General features: G+C 48.2%; 1 long non-coding RNA gene across 1 annotated transcript in view; it reads left to right on the top strand.

The window, feature by feature from the left end:
- Positions 1–15,894, top strand: part of LOC118353407 (uncharacterized) — an 18,355-nt gene extending 2,461 nt beyond the window's left edge. The window contains exons 2-3 of the long non-coding RNA XR_004812279.1: positions 12,440–12,502; positions 14,609–15,894. This is a non-coding gene — a long non-coding RNA (uncharacterized LOC118353407). The remainder of the gene's footprint in view (positions 1–12,439; positions 12,503–14,608) is intronic.
- Positions 15,895–18,176: the final 2,282 nt, after the last annotated feature.

The raw sequence follows: 18,176 nt of genomic DNA on the forward strand, positions 1-18,176 counted from the left end.
CCCTCTGTGAACCAACTTTTCATGGGAATGTCCCATTTTTGGCCAGTGTAAATGACAGCTAGTTTGGCTTGTCTTCCACACTCCTATGTTTCTATTTAAAAACTACAGTTGATCCTTGGATAACATGGGTTTGAACTACGCAGGTTCATTTATGGGCAGATTTTTTTCGATAAATATAGTACTGTAAATGCACAGTATATAATACATATAACACACAGAATATGTGCTTACTGGCTGTTTATGTGATTGGTAAGGCTTCTGGTCAAGAATAGATTGTTTGTAGTTAAGGTTTTGGGGAGTAAAATTCTATGTGGATTTTGACTATGCCCCAAGCCTCACGTTATCCAAGGTTCAATCGTGCTTCACTGGAGGAAAGTGGTCAAGGAAACAGGTCTTGAGAAAAAGAAGGTATTTTCCTTCTGTAGTTTGAAAAGAGGTATTTTGCACACAGTGTCTGAATCTAGAAAGGGCATGTGCCCATCTATCTTTCCAACAAATATCCGCCTAGAGTTTTCTATGGCCAAGTATTTGGCTGGGAGCTAGGGCAACAGTTGGGAACAGGAAGCCATGCTTCCTATGCTTAGATAACATCCAGCCTAGGCCTGCAAAGGCTTTCTGCAAGTGTGGGAAGGTACACCCAAGCACTACGGGATCCTGCAAGAGGGGGAAAGTAAGGTAAATCAGGAGGCAGGAAAGGCATCTTGAAAGAAATCAGATTCGGGTTGAGACTTTAAATATGGTAGGAGTTAGATAAGCCAGCAGGATAGGAGGAACTCTGGAGGCACGATAGAGAGCCTGTGGCTAGGTATATTATTGGAAACTTTTGAGGAAGGAAAAGATGAAGATGTCTGTGGATATGATGATCATATGTCACTGAGATATTTGCAAACTCTTGCCTTTAAGCTTTTTCTTTTCTGGCCTGGGGTCCATGTCAAAGAATTTAGACATCGTCTTTGTGATAGCTCATTGCTTGAGGTCGATTGACATTTGATGCTACATCTTTTTTTTTTTTTTTAAAGCCAGCACAGGAGGAAGTTATACTTTCCCACCCACCTAGTTTCCACATAATCTCAAAAGTAATAAAACAGACAGACCAGTCTGTATTTGCCAAACTCTCTTATGCTCTGAGCTTGTAATATATTGGCCTCTTTCTCCTTCCCTCAAAGAAGGAAACTTTGCTCTCATATTTCTTTCTGTGAGCAAGACAAATGCACACACACGCGTTTCACAGGAGTTTAAAAATGCTGAATTTCAAGTTCGAGAATGCTCCTTCATGATACTTTCTCTGCTTTCCTCCGTCAGGTCAATTAGATAACAGATGCCCTTGACTGAGAGTGGAAAGGGTACCTTACACTTTGGGAGATTTATTTTAAAGGAAATGCTTTATGAGTGAGGTCTGCTTGGGTGGACTCTACTGAACGTCTGTGTGGGACAAACTGTGCCCAAACTCTTTCCTGGAGCTGGCACGACAAGGTGCTGAAGGCGGGGGGGGGGGGGGGGGGGATTTGCAAACAGATTAACTTAAAAGCACATCTTTAAATGAAGCTTTTGGGAAAGGCCCTCTGACCCCCTTGATCACAGTCCTGATCCAGCTTGCTCTCCATCACGTGGGCGCTCATGTTCGTGATGGGTGCACGTGGAAACTGGGTGCAGAGAGCAGGCTTTCTGTCCCCAACCTGGTTCTCTCAAACTTCCCAAGGCCCCTTGGGCAAGTTATTATATACATTTGGACCTCAGTTTCTCATCTGAAAATGAGGTGTTTGCACCAGATGACCGCTAAAGTCCCCTCTCGCTGGAACATTCTGTGAATGAATCTATTGAACATGTTTAAAATCCCTAGACAGATGGAAATGGAGGTCAGAAGTTTATTTAGTACAACATTTTATGGGGAAACCAGCACACTCACAAAAGCTCTTGTACTTCTTGCTACTGTCATTTATGCCAGTTCAGTGTTCAGCAACACTAATAATTTGATTTGGTTTCATCTTCTGGAAAATTGGGATTGAGGGCAAGCTATGAATGTGGGTGCAACGTCTAACAGGTGACATTCCACGGTTGTGTCCTCCCCACCCCCAAAAGCCCTTATCTGAAAGACCACTGTTCCAGAACACCTGGGGCTTCTTTCCACGAGCATCACGTTATTCTCATTAAGTGCAAGAACCTGCAACAATTATGTAAAAGTGTGCATATGGGGAAAATTCAGCACATTTCACAAGGGAACGGGTATACAAAGCCAGCTTTGAACCTGCAAATGTGGGCTGGCCAACATGCCACAGGTGAGAACGTGCTAGTGAGGGAGTGTCGACAGGCCTGGAGCCATTAATTCATGCATCCTCTGAGACACTTGGGCAATTGTTTGGGGTTTCCGGTGCTTCGAGGGCGGCCTCCTCCTTGGCACGTGTGGGCGCTGCTGGCCAAGAAGGGTCTCTTTTGCTCACTCCTGGTTTCAGGTCTTAAATCTCTTTTTTTACCTTTCTATATTTATCTCCCTTACTATCCTACTTTTCCTTTCTTCTCAGCTACTTTCTCTTTGGTTCCAAGGCAACAGACATGGACAAGTTAGAAAGAGTGGGGGGAAAAAAGATGTGCTAATTTATAGTTGATAGTCACTGATGTAGCCAGCATAACAGAAAACGCAGAAAAACCAGTCAATCCGTGTGTTTCTGTGCCTCTCCTGGGTGCGTGCCTGGGGGGGGGGCGGGGGGGCAACTTCTCTCTGTGATGGGACAAGTGGAAGCCGTGCGCTCCCACCCTGACCGCAGAAGTGCAGGTGCGAACGACCAGGGCTTTGTCTGGGGTACAAATTCCTCTGCCGGTGCCAGGAGCATGTGCCTCTGGTTGCACACACACCCTGTGCACATACAGGGGCACGCACGGAACACGCCCACCACACCTGCGTACCTGGCAGCACCGCACCCCAACGACTATGAGCACACACACACACCCCACAGCGCACACAGGCCCACACGTGCACACACTTGAGCACATGCCACACGCATTGCCTCCATTCCCAGTGAGTACACACCTGGTATGCCTGTGCTCCCCCTGCACACCCAGGCACACTCAGGCACACATTGCCTGCGTATACATGGTGGAGGCGCAGAGACCAGGCCCCTGAGGACGGAGGTGATGGAGAGGGGGGATGAAGGACGCGGACACAGGGCAGCGAGAGGGACATGGGCTGGGGGGGGAGGATGCGGTGACGGGGGAGAGAGGGATGCGGGCTGGGGGGAAGGACACTGTGACGGGGGAGAGAGGGACGCGGGCTGGGGGGAAGGACACTGTGACGGGGGAGAGAGGGACGCGGGCTGGGGGGGAAGGACGCGGTGACAGAGGAGAGAGGGACGCGGGGTGGGGAAGGACGTGATGGGGGAGAGAGGGACGCGGGCTGCGGGGGAAGGACGCGGTGACGGGGGAGAGAGGGACGCAGGCTTGGGGGGGACGTGGTGACGGGGAGAGAGGGACGTGGGCTGGGGGGGAAGGACGTGGTGATGGGGAGAGAGGGATGTGGGCTGGGGGGAGGACGCGGTGACGGGGAGAGAGGGACACAGGCTGAGGGGGAGGGACGCGGTGTCGGGGGAGAGAGGGACGCGGGCTGGGGGGGAAGGATGCGGGGACGGGGGAGAGAGGGATGTGGGCGGGGGGAGGACGCGGTGACGGGGGAGAGAGGGATGCGGGGGGTGAAGGACGCGGTGACAGGGGAGAGAGGGACGCGGGGCGGGGGGTGAAGGATGCGGTGATGGGGGAGAGAGGGATGCGGGCTGGGGGGAAGGACGCGGTGACGGGGGAGAGAGGGACGCGGGGGGATGAAGGACATGGTGATGGGGGAGAGAGGGATGCGGGCTGGGGGGGAAGGATGCGGGGACGGGGGAGAGAGGGATGCGGGCTGGGGGGGGACGTGGTGACGGGGAGAGAGGGACGCGGGCTGGGGGTGAAGGACGCGGTGACGGGGGAGAGAGGGACGCGGGCTGGGGGGGAAGGACTCGGTGTTGGGGGAGAGAGGGACGCGGGCTGGGGGGGAAGGACGCGGGAACGGGGGAGAGAGGGACGCGGGCTGGGGGGGAAGGACGTGGTGATGGGGAGAGAGGGATGCGGGCTGGGGGGACGCGGTGACGGGGGAGAGAGGGACGCGGGCTGGGGGGGAAGGACGCGGGGACGGGGGAGAGAGGGACGCGGGCTGGGGGGGAAGGACGTGGTGATGGGGAGAGAGGGATGCGGGCTGGGGGGGACGCGGTGACGGGGGAGAGAGGGACGCGGGCTGGGGGGGAAGGACTCGGTGTTGGGGGAGAGAGGGATGCGGGCGGGGGGAGGACGTGGTGATGGGGGAGAGAGGGACGCGGGCTGGGGGGGAAGGATGCGGGGACGGGGGAGAGAGGGATGCGGGCTGGGGGGAGGACATGGTGACGGGGGAGAGAGGGACGGGGGGGGAAGGATGCGGTGATGGGGGAGAGAGGGACGCGGGCTGGGGGGGAAAGATGCGGTGACACGGAGAGAGGGACGAGGGCTGGGGGGAGGGTCGCAGTGACGGGGGAGAGAGGGATGCGGGCTGGGGGGGAAGGACGCGGTGACAGGGAGAGAGGGACAGCAGGCTGGGGGGGAAGGACGCGGTGTTGGGGGGAGAGAGGGACGCGGGCTGGGGGGGAAGGACGCGGTGATGGGGGAGAGAGGGACGCGGTGGGGGAAGGGCGCGGGGACGGGGCAGCGAGAGGGACGCGGGCTGGGGGGGGGACGTGGGCTGGGGGGGAAGGACGCGGTGATGGGGGAGAGAGGGACGCGGGCTGGGGGGGAGGTCGCGGTGTCCGGGGAGAGAGGGACGCGGGCTCCCCGGGAGGAAGCCTGACCGCCTCCCGCAGGTGGAGACCGGGAACATGCACGGGACCGTGGTTCCAAGATCTCGACATTTGAAACAAAGCAAAACACGCGTCGCCTGCCGCACCCTCGCATACGCGGAGCCCTTGCACACGCACGGGGCTTTTGCACACACGCAGGCGCTCTGGCACACGCAGGGCCTCGCACACGCGGGCGGGAGGCCCCAGGGTCGGGGTCGGGCGGGCCGGGAGCAGCCGCGAGGACCCCCCCACCCGGCCGAGCCCGCCGCGCCCCGTGGCTCCGGGCCCCCGGGGAGGCAGGGGCGCCGAGGCGGGCAGCGGCGGTCGTTCCCCGCCCCCCCCCCGGGTCCCCGCGGAGCGCTCGCCGGTCCCCGGTCCCCGGAGCACGTGTGCTCGTGCGCTCTGCGGCGGGTCCGGCCCTGCTCCGGGGCCGCACACGGGCCGCAGCAAGGTCCCCCAGGACAGCGCTGGACACGCTCGTCGGCTGGAGGGGCGCCCCGGTGCCGCGGCCGACCCCAGCGGCCGGTGGCTCCGGTGCGCGCCTCTCCGCGGGGCGGCCCTGGCGCGGGCTCAGGGAGCTCAGGGGGCTCAGGGGGCTCAGGGGGCGCGCACCCCTCCCGGGGACTCGGCCTGCTTCAGGTGCCCACAGGGTCCTGCTGGAGCTGCTCGCGGCCCTGTGGCCCAGGGCACACCCCTAAGTCATTCGTGAGCCTCGGTTCTGCAGCGTGGCCCCCAGCGAGGCTCCTGGGATGCCCCAAGACATAGGAGGGACGGAAGGAAGGAAAGAGGGAAAGGGGGAGGTAGTGAGGGTGAGAAAGAAGGAACGAGGGCGGCGAGAACAGGAGGGAGGACGGCAGGAAGATGTGCTTTCCAGAACTGGGCTTATGGGTCCTGTATTAGAGTTGTCCCTGGGGGTGTTCAACAATGCCCTGGTGAGGAAGGCCTCCTGTGTTTTATTTACTAATTTACCTTAAGGATTGTATTTATTCGAGAAAGAGTGAGGGAGGGCGAGAGCTCAAGAAGGAGAGGGGGCCCAGGGAGAAGCAGGCTCCCCACCGAGCAGGGAGCCCAACCTGGGGCTCCATTCCAGGGCCCTGGGGTCATGACCTGAGCTGAAAGCAGATGCTTATCCAACTGAGCCCCCCCCCCCAAGGCCTCTTTTAAATGCACATAATCCAAGGGGTCTTAACACATTGAGGCAACGAGTTCCTCGAATATTTCGCTTTACAACAGTGGTACCTAAGACAATTGTGTAAGGTTTCCCGCTCCTTCTTGTGATACTTATCGAGCACCTGCCATATGCTAGAAGCAGCATGTACCTCTGGGGAGGGTACACCTTCATAAAGTTTTTGGGCTTGTGAGCTGCTGAAAAGTGGGCAAAGTTATGAAAAAGAAATATAAAGGCATCCTGGCTCTTAGTGGATTTTTGTAAACAGGTGCAAACTACCAGCAATTTAATAGACTCTGCATCTACCAATACAAAAAGAATTGGTATCACCAAGACATACAAAATTTCATATAAAAACAATAAATGGTCAATGATAGAATTATCATTGTTTATTAAAATAAATTATTGATGACGATTATGCTGATAACTAAAAACAAATGATAGATGTAAATTCATCATTTCATTTCCTTAGTTACCTTCTGAGGTAGTAAACTCATTTGGCAAGTGACCCATCACAAAGCTATTTCCTTTTTTTTTAATTTTTTTAAAAGATTTTATTTATTTATTCATGAGAGACACACGCACACACACACACAGAGAGATTGAGAGAGAGAGAGAGGCAGGGACACAGGCAGAGGGAGAAGCAGGCTCCATGCAGGGAGCCTGATGTGGGACTTGATCCTGGGTCCCCAGGACCACACCCTGGGCTGCAGGCAGCGCTAAACCCCTGTGCCACCGGGGCTGCCCAAAGCATTTCATTTTTTAAAAAATTTTATTCATTTATTCATGAGAGACACACAGAGAGGGGCAAAGACACAGGCAGAGGGAGAAGCAGGCTCCATGCAGGGAGCCTGACATGGGATTCGATCCCAGGCCTCCAGGATCCCACCCCGGGCTCAAGGCAGCGCTAATCCGCTGAGCCACCCAGCCTGCCCACAAAGCTATTTCCAATGAGAAGCATTTACGAAGGAACCTGCAGCCTTGTGAAATCAGCTTACACAATTTGTGTGTGTAGCGGAATTACAGCTTTTCCTACTACATTTTCTCAATGCCAAACTGTGTTTTTGACATGTGACATTCAGGTACACATTCATAGAGCCCACTGGGCGCAAGGTGTCCAAGCCCATCCTATTCCTCTTCGTTGACATACATCATTGTAGTGATGTTAATTTGCGTTATTTGAGATAACTGCAGGCAATCTTAATCTAACTTTCTGCCTCAGGACATGCACTGGAGGTGGACTTTAGGAACCAAGGCAGGAATGCGTCTTGAGGACTCAGTTGCATGTCCGTAGTGTTCCCTGAACAAAAAAACAAAAAGCTGCCTCATGCAACTAACTCTTAACTAAATTATTATGAGTTGTGGGGGAAAAATGGATTGATGTGAATTTGCTTATATGGTTATAAATATAAAGAAAGTATATTCATGGAGAGGACAAAGTGTCGACCTCTCTGCCCTGCCCTAACTGCACCAGGTGATGTAAAAAATACATCTATGTTTAAATGTTTACAAACTTTACTTATTTGGTAGTCTTCTCTTGCACAACCTCATTAAAAACAAGGGAAGAAGCATTTCACCGAGTGGTCAAGTTATGCAAACATGTAGTCACTCTTGTAAAATCCAACATACGAATCAAGTAGAAAAGTGACTGCCATAGTGGTGAGACCCCTTGTCCCAGCCTCCTGACTGTATAGACTTGAGCTAGTCACCTCCTGTGGAAATTTCCATTTCCTTATCTATACACTAATCTATCAATCAGTCAAGCAATAAAATATAAATGAAATAATCTATAAGAAACAGGCCCTATCTACCTCACAGGGTGGTTGTGAAGACCAAATGAATAGCTTACGAGTTAGTTAATATCCTGCTTTGTTCCAAAAAAATAAAAAGAAGGATGTAAACCACTGACTCAGAATGTGGGAGTGCTTTGAAACTCTAGCTCACTACAGATACGGTAAACATTCTTACCGATCCAGCCAGTGAAAGGGCACGATTCTCAACAAGACCAGGATTTAATACGTAGAATTTAGATACCGGAGAAAAACACACGGTTACAAGCAGTTTCCAGTTCTGCTCGCCATCCAGGTCATTCTCCCAGTATGCCAGCAACTCACAGTAGAATAGTCTGCAGCTTAGACGCCAGGAGGGTTTTAAGATTTAGGCTCTTTAGGAAGAGCCACAGGACGCCCAACAGGCTATTCACCCAGTACTCTGTGCCTATACCGTGGTAGTTTATCAATGAATTGATTGTGATGTTTGCTTCATGTCTGTCTCCCCCATTGGACTATGGGAGTCACGAAGGCCGGGTCTGTGTCTGTTTGGCTCACCGTGGTGGCTCTAGAGCCTACTGTGTCTGGCGCATAGTATGCCCTTAAGCATGCTACTTGAATAAAGGAATAAATGAAGGAGTGACCGTGCGAATCTGTCCTCTTGTCCTTCTTAATTAGCAATGCTAGGGTAAGGCAGGCAGGCAGGCTCCATCAAGGAAAAACTAACTATGGTCAAAGGGAGGGAGCGGTAGGCCCAGAAAAGTGCCCAGGCAAGTAGAAAGAGCTCCCTGTCTCTATGCATATGCTTCTCCTGGCCAAGTGCCCTTCCTGCACTCTGGGTAATGTACATATGTTCTGGCCATGCTCTGTTGAACTCAAATTATAGTATTTTGTTCCCCTCTCCAAACACAGAGCCAATATGAATGGCTTTCCCAATAGCTTTAGTCAGTGGAAAGACTGAGCAATGTAACCCAGCCTGTGGCCAGCGAAACTTCAGGACAAGCAAATCAAATAGATAAAGCCCAGATTTTGTCTACATGGCAAAAATACCTGAGGATATATATATCCTACATGTACGTATATGTCTCCATCTGTGAATGGTTCCGTTGTGTTAAAGAATCAGTAAGGAAATAGCTGGTGGAGTATATAGGGTTCACACACACACATGGAATATATAGGGTTCACACACACACACACACATACACACTCGCATACACACAGAATCAAAGAGTGGTGACTGGATCCCCTGGATGTATGATTAATATATGAATTACACATCACCCTTGATTTAGAAAATTATGAACATGGAATGTGAAGAAGCTGAGCTGGGGAAGGGACTATCATGATGGTATTTCTCTTTGGGTAGGAAAAAGCTCCTAATTTCACTACATTTTTTAAGCATCAACAATATTGAGTAATTATGCATAAATAGCTATGTCTATCTAATTTTGGTAGAAAACATTTCCTCCAAAGTGAAGTCGAAGTTAATATTAAAATGTTTTGAATAAGGAACTCATTCTTTGGACACTCTGCACTTTCCAAAACCAAGATAAAAATGTCACTAAGGAAAATAATCCAATTGGATGAGTAAAGTGGCCGCTACCTAATTATTACCGATCCTTTCAGAAGGCACATTTAATCTTGAGATGATTATTTCAAATTTGACATCTGATTCTTTGTTGAAGTCATAGGCTTAGTGCCTGCTATTCCCTACTATGCTTTCTTTTAGAAATAAAAACACTAATTCTCTGAAGGAGTACCCTGTATTGAAATTAAGCAGGCATAAGGAACCCAGGAGTTACCGTCTTTGATCAGAGCACAGAATATTGCTTTATGCTAAAATGAGAAGTTTAAGATGTCTTTACTTATGTGAATTAAGAAATGAGGGCTGTGTTGAATATCATAACGTAAATAAAAGACATTCTTGGATCATACTGGGAATGCCTTGTTGCAGGCAAATGTCAAGTGCCGGAAAAATGAAGATAGATTGAACGGTCCAGGAAATGAGCCAGCACAGGGCTGATGAAGGACAAAGCTAGCCACCCTAATTTGATCCTGGACGACTTCTCCCTAACATCCTCCCCACCCTTCCCCCATCCTGGTGCTATAAGAGAGAGACGTAGTTTAACATGTGGCCAGTCTCCTATTTAGTTCCTGGCTTCCTAAATTTTGTCCCCCCACCCCCACCCACCCACAAAACCATTATCCCAATTACTGCTGTCTGTCCTGACTAGTCAGGGGTAGATAATTGAGGCTGCGTAGAAACCTTTCTCTCTTGCATCCTACTCAAACATCTATCCACACGACAGGGCAGCAACGTCTTATTACATAGAGTGGAATGTTGGGAAACCAGGTACTGGTCGTCAAGACAGCCCTGTCTAGGAAGTGACTAGCAGCCCAAGTCTGAATTACTGTTGGCAAACTTTGCAAGGCTGTTCTGTTCCAGGAATAGGGAGATGATGACCATGAAACTTGGAAAAATTGGTTTGGGGCAAATGATATGATACATGATACATTTTCCTGCTATGGAGAATGGCATGAACAGAGGAGGGAAAGGTAATCCAAGTGGTCTTTGGTTAAGAATGTGTTAGGCTCTGCAAGTCTGCGAAGGTATGTGCCCAGGGTCTGAAATTCACATGCACAGGGCAGATGTTTCAATTTCTGTATTCATTTCAGGAATGTGAGATCGAAAACAAAACTGCTTAGGAATTATCTGTGCGATTTTATGGTAGGAGTACTTACTGTGCTGTGACATTTTATGGGAAGAAATTTTTAAAAATACACGAATGTGAAACTTAAAGAATCCTAAATGTCTTTTGCCCCAAGAGAACAATTTCTTTGGTTTTTATCGTCATTATTATAATTCTCTTGTAGTTTTGGCAGTTGGCAATGTGAACTCCTGGATAAAGAGGTTTCAGTTTAAAATTACAAAATATCTCAGAGTAGTAATTCCACACCCATCTAGCCCACACTCCGTCCATCTATTTCCAACCAGGAGACTTGCGTGGGCCAGCTTTTTTGGATCAGTTTTCAATAGTATTGTTAAGTTGTCCAGAGTCCATCAAAATGCTTTTCAAACACAATGGTCGCTGCCTCATTATCAGTTGCTGGATGCCGTCAACTCCGGTCTCATGCAGGACTCTGACATGAAATAGAATTTATATATCCTTGATGAATAAATCCCTTTTTCCCCCCACTAGTCCCTATTTTTTTTCAAATAAAAGGCTTATTTTTTTAATGTATTTATATTACAACCAGTTCTCCAGTATGACTCCTGTTTGTTTGTAATGATATGGTCAGTATGGTTTCTGTTCATTCCTGACTTTCAAAGAACTCAACTGTGCAAATACCAGGTCATCTGCTGATTAGCCAGACAGGCTATGTGCTAATCCTTCTGTTCTCTGAAGAGGGCAAGCACAGATTTCACCTTCTGAAACATGTAGCGCATAGATGCAATTTTGAAATGAGATTCCAATAGAAATAAATATTAATGTTCTTTCCTCTTTTGTGTATGTTTGAACATTTTCACATTGCAAGGTTTAAAAATGTCTTGACATCTCACATGTCATCGATCCTCATTATTTGCTACTGAATTTGTGAATTCACCTGCTTGGTAAAATTTATTTGTAACCCTCAGATCAACACATTCAGGGCTTTGTGGTCATTCGTAGACATGCACAGAACATCAAAAAATTTGAGTCAACTGATGGACATGGTCCAAGGTGAGGTTGAGCAAGATGACGCTCTGACGCCTTGGTTCAGCTCATGCTATAAATAAGTGTCATTTTCATGGTCTATTTAGTGCCCCAGTTTCTGCATTTTTGTGCATTTTATTGGTGATTTTGCTATTTAAAGTGATCCCCAAGCAGAGTGCAAGAAAGCTGTGATGTGCCTCAGGGAGAAAACACGTGTTGTAGAGGCATTTCATTCAGGCGTGAATTCTAATGCTCTCAAGATGAGTTCAATGACAAGGACCAACATTACATTATTAAAGAAGGTGTCTTTAAACAACAATGCACATGAAAGGTCATGTGTTGATCTGCTGATAAAAAGGTGACCAGAAGCTTGAAGGAACGAACGGATCTTGGATTGCCCCTGGGAGCATTGGTTCAATATTGGCTAATTCTGCAAATAAAGAGACTCAATTGTATTTGCATATAAATGGAACTCATCTGCATCTAGGCCCAGTTGGTTAAGCATCTGACTCTTGCTTTCAGCTCAGGTTATGACCTCAGGATTGGGTGATTGAGTCCAGCTCTGTGCTGGGTGTGGAGCCTGCTTAAGGGTCTCTTTCTCCCTCTCCTCTGCTCCTTCAGGGCAGTGCTCTCTTTCTTTCTCAAAAAAAAAAAAAAAAAAAGAGAGAGAGAGAGAGAGAGAGAGAGAGAGAGAAGAAAAAAGAAAACCACACTGAAATGTTTGGCTGTGTTGCAAGCCAGGCCCCTAATGGTCTCACTTGCTATTTACTTGATTCGTTGTAGATATTACCTGATTCTATTCCTCAGAACAGACTCTTATCTGTGATGTTATCAAAATATTATTATTATCATTTTATTTTAATTATAACCTTCTTTCTGTTTGATAATTGCCTTGTAAACTCCCCAGTAAAGAGGTTCTGTTTAAAATTATGATTTCAGAAAAAGCTGGCAGACATATCCTCATTGTTCTTTTCTCAGCATTTCAGTGTCCAATAGACTGCACCATCTAGAAGATCAGGGAACTTGAGTCCTCCTGCACTGGTAAGATCTTATTTATCCCCTAGACCTGACGTGGCACTTGGCACCTAGTAGGTGCCCGATGGGGTGAATGGAGTTCTAATTAAATGTAGAGTTATAACATGTATTAATTTTAAAAACCTTACAAAATAAGTAGTGACTTACATTTAATGCAACAGCTGGGAAATGGTGCCCTTAGGGCAGAAGCTGTCTTAGATGTTTAGAGACTTGGTATTGGTTACAGAACCTATAAAAGGCACAAAAATTTTACCATAAATGTCTATAAAACACACATATTTCTTGTGATAAATAATAGAGCTTATGTATTTTACTGGTTTGGCAACTGACATCAATAACTGTCAATAAACAACTGAGATAAACTTTATTAGTTAGACACAGAATAGTGAAATATTGCCCAGGGGACAGAAAAGCAAATTTAAATGATGACATCCTGGCTTGGGAATGATTTCACAATTAAGGTAACTTCTATCAAGAGGGCAATATTTTCCAGCTGTTCTCTGCAACCTTTACCATTTACATTATATGCTTTATTTTTGTGGAGTAATGGAGGCAATTCGTTCTAAGTATTATAGTTTGTTCTGCATTTGGGCTTCTTAAGAACTGATTTTTTTAAATCCAGGCGGTTGAACAGGATATAAATGTAATTTTAATAATAGGAACTGAAAATTTAATAATATGGTATTAATCTTTAAGTATAAGTGAATAATACTAGTCCTCACTCACTTTACTTCCTACATAATTCTGGCCTATTAATGGAATTTGTATTCAAGGGAATGCTTTATTGCAAGATTTTTGTTTTTAAGTAAAGAAGTTTTCAACAGAAATGCAAATGAAAAAATAGAGATAAATGTTATGATACCTATATGGATTGATGGAGATATTTATATGAATACATGTATGATTAAATTGTTCAAAATATCCAGAAAAAAACAAAAAACAAAAAACAGAGAAGCAAAGGTGGTTTTTACTTGGAGCCTTTCCTCATTTCTTCAACTACTTGAGGCATTTATCTATCTATCTGCCATATATGTATATATATATGCCATATATATGTGTGTATATATATGTCATATATATGTATGTATATATGCCATATATATATGTTAAAAGAACATGTTTGAAAAACTAAAAAGCATTTGCAAAATGTAAAAAGTAAAGTGAAACAGAAGCTCTCCCCACCAAACAGAAGTCAGACAGATGCTAGTCTTGCATACGAGCACAGTAACTGAGGGTTTGGGTTCATACCTGAGCTAATGTTGCTGAAGAGATGTTATACAATGGGTTAAATTAATTCTTTAAAAAATAGTGATGATAGTTTCCTCATGTTTTGTGGCACATTGATGGAAATATGGCTGATTTATGGCAATAAAAAGCACTATTAGTTATTTTATAGTCTGAGTCACAGAATCTTCACTGGAATGAAGAAGAACAAAATGTAATAAATGAACAGAGATGTTTGATCCATTAAAATGAGAAAATATACTTATTATACCTATATATATATATATATATATTTAAATATTTTTTTGCTTAAAAGTTCTTTTCTTAGGACACCTTGATAGCTCAGTTGGTTAAGTGGTTGACTCTTGATTTCAGTTCAGATCATGATCTTGGTGTCCTGGATCCAAGCCCTGCATTGGGCTCCAAGCTCTCTGGGCCATCTGCTTGAGATTCTCTCTCTCTCTCCCTCTCCCTCTGCCCCTCTTCCTGTTCCTGCAATCTCTGTCTCTCTAAAATAAAAAAAAAAATAAATCTTTAAAACAAAACAAAAAAATAACTCCTTTTCTTTTATTTGGCCTTTCTGATCCTTTTTACATTTCTCCCTTTCTCTGGGCATACTGCCTTATGCCATCTGGGTCACTATCCGATATGTTTTCACTGACAGCCGTGCAACAAACTTCAGCCCTGACCAATCTGGGATGCAAAGAAAATCAGTTTTCTTTTCGTTGTTTGCATTTTGGAAATTAAACAGAAATAAACCCCAGTCTCGCTCTTCCGCTGGCCCAAACGAATTACTTTTTTTTGTTTTTTTGGAGTTCTTTCAGCAATGAGGAATGAAAGATTAAAGAAATGGGATATTCTTTTAAAAATTCTTTTTTTTTTCCGTAGACACACCTTATATAACAGGCTATGTCCCTGGAACCCGCTGGTCTTGGGGCTGTGGGCACAGTGACTATTTCTTGGCGGAGAACAGATTTCAAGCAGGAACTTGCTCTGTAGTCACCCAACAGGGTCCAGAATCTTGCCTGCTCACAGGTGATGGGTTTTTGTGCCACTAGCTTCTGGAAGGCCAAGAGGAAGTACACACAGTATTTTTATTATAGGACTGTCCTTAAAACATAGCCCGAGGAGCCTGTGGTTTGAATTATAGAGTGTCTCAGGAGAACTTCTGGCATCTGGTTTGACAATCATCTTTTTAAAAAATGTAGTCTTTTGTGAGCTTGTGACCCAAAATGATATGGTAAAACTAATGCTGGAGACTCACAGTGGCTTAAGTTGCAATAGTTATGCAACTAAGAGGAGAGAATAAAGGAGTTTGGACACTGGATGGAATTTAATAAAATTTAGTAGAAAATGGAAGCCCCATCTATTGTCTACCGCATAATTCCCAGAACCTGCGAAGATGACCTTATTTGGAAAAAGGGGCTTTGCAGATGTAATTTGAGCTAAGGGTAAGGGTCTCAAGATGTGGAGATCATCCTGGATTATCTGGTAAATCCTAAATCCAAGACAAGTGTCCTCATAAGAGACAGACAACGGGGATCCCTGGGTGGCGCAGTGGTTTAGCGCCTGCCTTTGGCCCAGGGTGCTATCCTGGAGACCGGGGATCAAATCCCACGTCGGGCTCCCAGTGCATGGAGCCTGCTTCTCCCTCTGCCTGTGTCTCTGCCTCTCTCTCTCTCTCTCTGTGTGACTATCATAAATAAATTTAAAAAAAAAAAAGAGACAGACAAAAGAAGAGGAAGCCATACAGCTGTGAAGGCAGAGATTGGAGGATGCAGCCACAAGCCCAGGAGCACCAGGAGCCGTCAGGAGCTAGAAAGGACAAGGAACGCATTCCCTCCTAGAGCTTCTGGAGACAGCTTGGCCCTGTTGAAATCTTGGATTTGGACTTCAGGCCCCCAGAACTGTGAGTGAATATATTTCTGTTATTTTAAGCCACACAAGTTGGGATGATTTGTTGTGAAAGGTGCGGGAAACTAATTACCTGTCTGTCTCCTCGTAATATCCTCCCTGTATTCCTGGTTTTGCCAGTTTGTTCTTACCTCTTAATTGTATATATTTAATTATCCCATGAACTGTCAAAATTGTCTACCTATTAACTGGAAAAAAAAATCATACATCCTAACTACGCTCAATTTGAAGCAACATTTGATTTCTGTACTCACATATGTATTTTATTACCTACATACCCATAGGTATCAAAATATATATAGATCCATGTTTAAAAAAAAAAAAAGCTGCCTTTTGTGTCTATGCCATCTCGGGATGTTCTTTAATGTCTGTATTAGATTTCAAGCCTCAAAGCAAAGGGAACTAGACACCTCAGACTCCGCGACAGCAGCCCCGATGACAGTACCTGTTCTTGATTACACTTTTCAGGCCTGTCCTTTTGATTTAAAAATGAGTCTGAATGTGTGCCGAGAGAGTAACAGAACCGGGGAACCGAAGCCGGGAAACCTACTTCTGCTCCATCGTTCCTTGTTTCAGTCAATGACATGGGGACACATCAAGTCCTGCAGGCCCGCACCCCAAGGGTTTCCTATCCTGCACCCCAAGGGTTTCCTATCCTGCCTTCATTGGGTGCTTTCCGCCCCTAACCTCCCTCTCTGTCCTCAGTGCTTAGAGCTGGTCAGGCCAGGGCACTTCACCCTCGGTTACCCTGACCCTTCTGCCGGCCTGCCCTTCCCATCCTCCTGCCAGCCCACACGTGCACACGCACACAGGTGCATCCCGCATGTGAGCACACGTGCACACAGGTGCATCCCGCGTGTGAGCACACATGTCACACGCCTGCCCATGCAGGGATTCTGGAAGCCCAGTGGCCACTTACCAGCCAGCCTCCGCTTCTCCTGGACCAGCCGGGACAGGGCACAATGCACAGTAGGAAGGGGGACCTCAGGTGTGCACAGAAACCTGACCGCAGAGCTACGCTGCGGCTCCGCAATTCTAGCACTAGGTAGACGCCCAGGAGAAGGAAGACCCGTGCCCACGGAGTCCCCTGCGTGAGTGTCCACGGCAGCTTGACTTGGCCTAACCAGCCCGGCGAGGGTGGTGCATACGCAGGTCCCTCCTCCCGGGCGCCCGGCCGGGCCCGCCTGCACCTGCACCTGCACCTACACCTGCGGCCGTGGCCCCCGCGTGGGCCGTCCACGGGCCCACCGTCCCGCACCAAAGCTGGGCAGGGAGGCTCTCTGGGGTGTGTTTGTGGATCAGCGTGGGCCCGATGCACCGTGTGGCCCCCAGGCCCCGCTCACAGAGGCGGGGAGGGCAGTGAGGCTCTGGCCACAGGCCTGCGGCTCGCGGGCAGCGGGACTCCTGAAGCCGCCTCTTCTCCGAGGTCTCTGGCTGCTCCTGCCCTGGTCTCCGTTACCTGCCCCTCTGCCTCTGCCTCTGCTCTGCCCCCTCCTCCAGCGCGGGCCGGCCTCACCTTCCCGGGGGCCTGACATGAGCCTGCCCGCAGCCTCCACGCCCCCCACCCCCGCCTCCTAACCCAGCCTGCCTGAGCCAAGTGTCGCTTCTCCTTAAAAGATGAGGAGGGAAATGACCACAAGTAACTTGCTGTAATAGCTCGTTTCCTTTTATTCTCATCACTGATGGATGAATGCTGTTATGTGGTTCCGAACTTGGGATGGAAAAATCCATTTCACGTCCCTGTGTGTCTGCACCTGCCGTTTCCTCCGCTTGGAAACCTCTTCCCTTCCCCTCTCTCCCCAACCACGGCTCGTTTGTCAAGATCCCTTTCCCGGGGCCCACTCTTCCCTGCAGGCAGAGCTGGAGGCCGCGTGATGACACCGGAGGCAAACTCTCATGAATCTGAAACAAGACGGGCCTACGCTTGAATCTCAATCTCACCTCGTATGAGCTGTGACACCTTGAACAAGTTTCTTAAACTCATGCATCATGTTTTCTCCGTTTGTAGAGCTGTGAGGATTCAATGATGCGTTGAATGTGTTCCTGCCGGGCTCTCCAGCACCGCAGGGCCCCCCCCCCGCCGCCCCCGCCCCGGGGAAGGGTGAGGTGGTGCTGAGATGCGCTCCCCGTGGCCTCCCGTGGGCTGGAGCCGGGGCGGGGGTCCCCCAGGTAGAAGAAGCCTCCTGAGCACACCTGAGTGTGTCACAGGGTGGGCTCGTTCTTTAGGTGAACAATGATGTGGAAAGACTGGGAAGCAGCGAAGGGATGTGCAAAGCACCAGGCGCCGGTAGGTGCCAACAAGTGGGCGCTCCTCCCTCCTGTTCCCGCCGCGAGCAGGCCCCTCGCACAGCCTCCCACATCCTCCAAGCCTCCGGCCTGTGCTGTGCTCAGTCGCTGCAGCCCCAGGGCCCAGGCCCGGCTCGAGCTCAGTGGATATTTGCTGAATGAATGGATCAGTGGGTGACAATGTCATGGAAGAGTCACTCGCTGAGATTTCCAGCCACAGACCTAGGAAGGCTGCGATGGAAACACCTCCTGTTTC

Source organism: Canis lupus, chromosome 35 (assembly GCF_003254725.2).
Source record: "Canis lupus dingo isolate Sandy chromosome 35, ASM325472v2, whole genome shotgun sequence".
NCBI classification, from domain to species: domain Eukaryota; kingdom Metazoa; phylum Chordata; class Mammalia; order Carnivora; family Canidae; genus Canis; species Canis lupus.